Here is a 7,460-nt window from a genome sequence, read left to right on the forward strand (position 1 = left end):
ACCAGGTGGAGTACTATAGGTTATGTCTTTACTGTTGGTGGGGCAGCCGTGAGCTGGGTTTCTAGGCTATAGAAGATTAATGCTCTCTCCACTACAGAGGCAGAGTATGTTGCTGCTACAGAGGCAACCAAAGAGATGATATGGCTTCAGTTCTTCTTGGAAGAATTGGGACATCCTCAGAAGGATAATTATTTGTTCACAGATAGTCAGAGTGCCATTCATCTTGCTAAGAATTCAGCTCTGCATTCTAAGACCAAACACATACAGTTGCGGTACCATTTCATTCGGTCAGTTTTGGAGGATGGATAGTTAAAGCTGGAGAAGATACATACTAATGAAAATCCAGCAGATATGTTGACAAAGATTGTCACAAGGGAGAAGCTAAACTCCTCTTCAGCTTCAGTTGGTCTTTTAGACTAAATGTGAATAAAAGAACAGCAGAGTCCAGGGTGGTTTGATCCAGTGGGAGCCCCATGCGGTAGTTGTATTGCTACAGGATCAGTCTCCAAGTGGGAGATTGTTGTTTAGTGTGGAGCCTGATCAGTCCCCAAGTGGGAGATTGTTAGATTGTGGTGACTGATCAGGAAAGTACTGTACATAGTAGCCGACATGGTAGCATGGTAGCCGACATAGTAGCTGACATATTATGGCTGACATATGGCCAACATGTTATAACCCTAAAGCGGTTTAATACTTGTATAAAAAGGGCTTAGGGTTGGGTATTTTTTATGTGTGGTGATATGAAATTGGTTCTTGCGGCGGTATTGAGCTGTAAGGGATTACGAATTGTAATCAAGTTGTAATCACTGGATTGTAATAAGATCGGACTTGCTGTTTGGTGGATGTAGCCCAAGGATTGGGTGAACCACGTTAAATCTTGGTGCCTTGTGTTCATTTCTGTGTGTTCTATTATTTTTGTTATTGGTTATATTTGCATGTAGTTTTTTATTTCTGTCCGTGGTTTATCCTAACACTTGGTTGGTCCCCAATCCCCATGGTACCACAAAATTCATGCTTATCTACTAAATGGTATCATATCTCCTCACCTCACATGAACCCAATGCCAAAACCTTATACGTAGAGCTTCTCGATACACTATCATCGCCCAAACCCTATATCATCATGGTTATCATGATACTCTCTCTCGATGTTTAGATCAAAATGAGGCTGTAATGGCTCTCAAAGAGGTACAAGCTAGACTTTGTGGTGCTCACATGAGCGGGATGGTGCTAGCAAAGTAGATCCTTCAGGCTGGATACTATTGGCCTACTCTAGAACATTATGCATGTGAATTTGTGAAATGATGTTTACCTTGTCAACAACATGCTAATTTAATCCAAGCTCCAGCACAGGACTTGCAACACATTGCACCACCATTTCCTTTTGCCTGCTAGGGGTTTGATCTCATTGGTCTTATTGCACCACTTTCTTCAGAAAGGCATAAGAGGATAATCACTGCCACTGATTAATTCACTAAGTGGGTTGAAGCAGTTCCCCTTGTCACTGCTATGGGAGTTCAAGTGTCCAAGTTTATCCTATATCATATCATATGTCGCTTCAACATCCCAGCTACGTTTTCACTGACCATGGAGGTAATTTTGAAAACTTATATATGGAGGAATTGTGCACTTCCCTTCATATCCATCATCATTTTTCTAGCCCATACTTCCCACAAGGTAACGGTCAAGCAGAGGCAACTAATAAAACCCTACTCAGAATCCTCAAGAAAGTTGTCAATGACTCCGTTCATGATTGGCATTTGCAAATTAATCCCACCCTATGGGCATACTGCACTTCATTCCGCACAACCACTAGCACAACTCCATACTCCTGGGTCTATGGTGTTGAAGCAGTCCTACCTATTGAGGTTGAACTCCCATCGCTTTGCATTTCTCTACGCAGACAGATATCTGATGAAGAATATAGAGTGGCTCGACTTACTCAAATTGATCTACTTGATGAAAAAATGCAACAGGCCTATGACCACCTCATAGTCTACCAAAATTGCCTCAAGCGCAATTTCAACAGGAAAGTCCATCCATGCAATTTTCAAGAAGGTGACATGGTCCTCAAAGAGAATATGAAGGTTGAAGCTGACAGAGAAAAGAAAGGCAAGTTTGAGCTCGCATGGCTTGGTCCTTATGTGGTCACAGCATCTTTTGGCTCAGGAGCCTATCAACTATCTACCCTTGAAGGTGAAGTCCTGAATGATCCTACCAACATTATTCACCTCAAGAAATTCTATGCCTAAGGGCAGAATTTGCAAATCAAAAATAGGCAAAGAAAAATAAAGTGTCCAATGGTGAAAACTTGGCAATTCAAGCACCTTGGATAGGTCCCCGATAAAAACCTAGCAAATAGGCGTCAGGTGTACTATAGCCTTTCCATTATCTACTATGTTCTATCTTACATTCCAGAGTCGTCCACCCATTTTCCTTTTCACGCTTGTATATTTTTTAGCCTTATAGCAAAATCCAACATCAATATCTCACTCACATTCTAGTTCCAATTTGAAAATTGCCAAAAAGTTGTCAAAAACATTCATAAATCATCCAAAAATCCTTTTAAAAAAAAAAAAATTTAAAAAGAGCTTCCTTCTCTCACAAACCTTTTCACACACACCTTACTTTCCACAATAAAGGCTTTGACATGAGACAAAAACCTTTCACAAACCCTACACAATGAGAAACCAATAGAATTACAACCCTTTCACATAGACCTCTTGAAGAGAATCTTTTGGAGTTGTAACCATTTGTAACTCGCTCTTCAATGTCCTCCATTGGATTGCCAGAGGATTATGCACAAACCACCCCAACACTCAAACCCACAAGGATGGAGGGAAAGACAACGCTGATAGCCGACGCAGTGATAGCCCATGTGTCCTTTTTGGACCCCTTTAGTGCCTTTTTAAGCCTAAAAGCTTTTTTCAGGGCCCATGTGTCCTTTTTGGACCCCTTTAGCGCCTTTTTAGGCCTAAAAGCATTTTTCTAGGCCCATGTGTCCTTTTTGGACCCCTTTAAGCCCTTTTTAGGCCTAAAAGCTTTTTTTTAGGGCCCATGTGTCCTTTTTGGACCCCTTTAGTGCCTTTTTAGGCCTAAAAGCTTTTTTCCAAGGCCCATGCGTCCTTTTTGGACCCCTTTAGCACCTTTTTAGGCCTAGAAGCCTTTTTCAAGGCCCATGTATCCTTTTTGGACCCCTTTAGTTCCTTTTTAGGCCTAAAAGCTTTTTTTCAGAGCCCATGTGTCCTTTTTGGACCCCTCTAGTGCCTTTTTAGGCCTTAAATAGCTTTTTCAAGGTACAAATGTCCTTTTTGGCCCCCAGAATGCCTTTTTAGGCTCAAAACACGTTTTTTAAGGCCCTATTTTTGACATTTTCAAAGCCCCAAAAATGCCTTTATAAGCCCAAGTGCCTTTTTCAGGCCCTTGAACTACCTTTTGAGGTCCAAACGCCTTTTTTCAAGGCCCTATTTTGATCCTTTTCGGCCCCCCAAGATGCCTTTTTAGGCTCAAGTGCCTTTTTCAGGCCCCTGAGACAATTTTTTTGGCCCACACATCTTTTTCAAGGACCTCTTTTGGCCATCACAAGCCTTGTGTAGGTCCCAATGCCTTTTCCTTGCCTCATAAACATTTGTCTCATCACACACCTAGAGAAATGTCCCCACATTTTGTCTTATTATTGTCTGTCATACTTGCTGAATCTACATAGACATTCTCGCCTACGAGTCATGATTACTTTTACTATACCGATTGTATTGTTCCCACTTTTACAAGAGTCAAACTATTTCATTATTTATCCCAAAAACACAAAGACATTCAAATATATATCAAACATCCCAAAAACATTTAAATATTCGACAAAAACACAAAAACATCCATATATCTTCCATAAAATCCCCACAAACAAAACATGACATTACATTATGAACAACATCTGTTGTCCCTTTGATTGCCACAACAATAAGCAAAAACTTTCTATTCTCCTACGACAGCAACAACAACAGTCCATTCAACTACTAATGTTTGGCAGCTTTTTTTATTCTGGCCTCCCTGGGGGAGGTGGCAAGATAGGGTGTCCAAACAATGGCATTCCTTCAGACCCAATCCTAGATGATAATGCCCCTAGAGTCATCCTCACACCTACCCAAAGTGTATCCATGGGGATCAAGATGTTACCACACCTCAAGAGGGTGTTTATCTGCTCCATAAAATGTTTTTCAGAGTATACAACTCCTCTCCTTTGCTCGAAAGGGACTGCTTGGTGATATAATCCCATGTAGTATGCCACCTCTTGCGCAACCCTCACTAATTGCTCCATGACATCCTTCATTTCTGCTCGTAGTCTTTCTGCTCCTGGAATAGTTGTTGTCCTCTGCGCAATATCACGTTCTCTTTCATATCTATTCGCTAGCATTTTCATTGACTCCCTCTCATGTTTCATTGTATTCAATTGATTCTGGTACCACATGATGTGTGCACTACTTGCATTCATCTGCTCTTATGACCTTTGTGCTAAACTATTGGTCTGCACTGCTGACTCCCTCAATGCTTCTACTTGTGACAGTAGGAGCACTAATTCATTTTCGCATCTCTCCAGTGTTGCTCTCTCAGCTACCAAAGTTATCTCCACAGTCTCCACTCTTGTTTGCTCCATCATTAACATCATCCCTAGGTGCTCAGCTTTTGTCCATGCACCATCCTCTCACGCTCTTTCAATCAGGCCTTGAAAGAAATTTGCATCTTTCGCTGCCTGGCCAGCTCATTCTTTTTTCCTTGCCAATGCTTTCTCCATCATCACAACCACATCATGAGCCACTTGTACTGTAGCATTAGATTGCAATGCTTGAAATGGCTGAAATGCAGACAACACTGGGTCACCCTTTTGTTCCCCAAAGCTCTGCATCATATCCTCTAAAAACACTTCCACACGTGGTAAGTTTGTCTCCTTCTCTTTTTCCCTCGCCTCTATTTGTTGCATCGCACTTTTTGCTAATAGTTGCAGCAAGGTCGAATCTTCTTCTGCCTCTTCTGGCTAATTTTGAGCTGGATTAATTTTTCTCGACTCCACCACTCCCCAATCACAATGCCACACACATTGACATGGCAAGGTTTCTCTTCCTTCTTGTTGGCTCCACTTTATGCCCCGCTTCTGCCCCCGCAACCATTTCCTTTCTCCTTGGCTTTCATTTTCCTCTTCACTCCATCCTCCCATTCCTCCTTCTATCACCTCTAGCATTTTCTGCCTCTGCTCTTGTGAATCGGCCATTGGTATTTCACTCACAGCTTAATTCTTCACTCACACTTTTCTTCTGCTTCAGCTAACACTTCTTGTTGTTGGGCTTTCATCAAATTCACTCGCCTTTTATAGAACCAACCACATTCTCCATCGCTTCCATTACACACTATCCATATCTTCGGCAACAAGCTTCAATACCTACCATCATAATAGTCAAGTTGGCAACTACTTCCATCCTTTCCATAGCTCACCTCCCCTATAGTAACAGTATGATATATCCTACCTCTTTCCACTAGCTTCCCATGCTTTTCCTCGCACTATCTCCTCATACCTAGATTTTCTTCTGCTAACCTTCTAATTTTCATCTTTCCCGCCACTATCTTATCATGCTAACCTTTTGTATGGTAATCCCTTGTCCATATTTTGGTTTATCCACTATATATTTCTTGCATGTCAGTCCTTTGCTTGGTATCATTGTATATCTCTCCTCTCTTCATGTTAGTTCATGCTTGATCATAACTTGCAGTTCTCTTTGTTCAGTGCTTTAGCGAATCCTGATATGAGATCCCTTGTCATCAAAATGTTGTCCTAAAAAGTTTTGCTTGCCTAGCTCATCCTAGTCCTCGATATTACCGATAGATCCTTGTAGGATGCATCCTTCCTCTCATCTGATCTTGGTCCGTTAGTATCCAGTCCTACTAATCTCTTTGGCAAAAGGTTACTTTTTCATGGATTTAAATTTTCTTTCAATTTATTTTCTTTTTCAGGATTTCATGTTTGGTTCTTACAGTATCTCTTCCAAGTGATTTGGGTTGTTCCCTCCTCCTAGTCACCATGATCTTTTATATCATGGTGTGCTATGAATGGGACAATTCATGAGCAAGGTTTTGATCAGGTCTTTTTCTTTTTCTTTTCTACTTGTGAGTCAGTCAGATATGACCCTTGCATAGTCCAAACATGTGATCACTTGTGGTTACATGGTGCACTTGGGAAATATTATTTGCTTGTGGATTACCCAGTATCATTTCCACTCTGATTCTTTCAGGATTCTAGTGTGATGCTGGGGTAATCCTTGCATGTTTGTTTCGTGTCAGTCCCATATAATATTGGTAAAAAGGCCTTGATGTTCTTAGTAACCTTGGCATATTCCAAATATTCCTATATCAAAATAAGTGCTCAACTACATGGTGGTGCTCCCCTTTGGAACACCCACATGCTCAAGCTTCAATGGATTACTTAATACTCCCATTTTATCAAAACATCCCATCCTATCCAAGCATCCCATCCAATTAGTCTTATAATCATGATCTAACAGTTTTATCCATAGCCCAATCATATCTCCTATCAATCCCATGGTATCTAATCCTATATCAATCATAATTGTAATGCCCCGTCAAGGGATCCAAAGAATTAACCTAGAATTTCACTAAGTTTGGTAGCATTTTTTTTTTGTAACATGAAAGTAAATACCAAATATACTTATGCACAATAACGGAAGCAATAGTAATGTCCATCTGAAAATAAACATAACATACAAAATAGATTACATTCTTTAAGATCCCTTAACATTGAATTACATCCAAATTAACTAACATACATGAATCCATCTAGTACAACAACCACATGATAAGTCCAATATTTACTAATTACATTTCAAAATACTCAATCATCCACTGTACATGTCATAGGGTATGACAAGCTCCAAAAAATATACATAGAATAAGGTACATCATCCATGATACACCAAAGTAAAGATAATCACATGATACACATAATACATCATCATAAATGACAAATACATCCATCATAAAGATCAACATAATAAACTAAGTGCACGGTTCCTCCCAACCGTTAATAGCATCATTAGACCATCGGTGGATCCTAGCCATCCCTCTGTGCGTAACATTCCAAATCATCGAAGAGATCATCGGTACTAACATAGTAGGAATGTCACTCCTAACATATACAACATTATATGTAGAAAGTAATCTAACAAAAGATAACATCATCTAACATATGCTAATCATCAGTGAAAAGGATACATAACCACCATCATGAAGGATGCATCAGCCATGATGTCTCAATGAATCTCAAATGATAAGACTGGAAAATACACTACCACTCGACCGCGTGGTACTTAAGTGGTCCACTCCCACTATGCTAAGGAGATAATCTCAAGTCCCAAATAGGCTATCAAAATCACATAGCATAAATCTCTATAAGTCCAG

This window comes from Cupressus sempervirens, chromosome 1 (assembly GCF_028749045.1).
Source record: "Cupressus sempervirens isolate cs-2001-9-10 chromosome 1, ASM2874904v1, whole genome shotgun sequence".
In the NCBI taxonomy this organism is placed as follows: domain Eukaryota; kingdom Viridiplantae; phylum Streptophyta; class Pinopsida; order Cupressales; family Cupressaceae; genus Cupressus; species Cupressus sempervirens.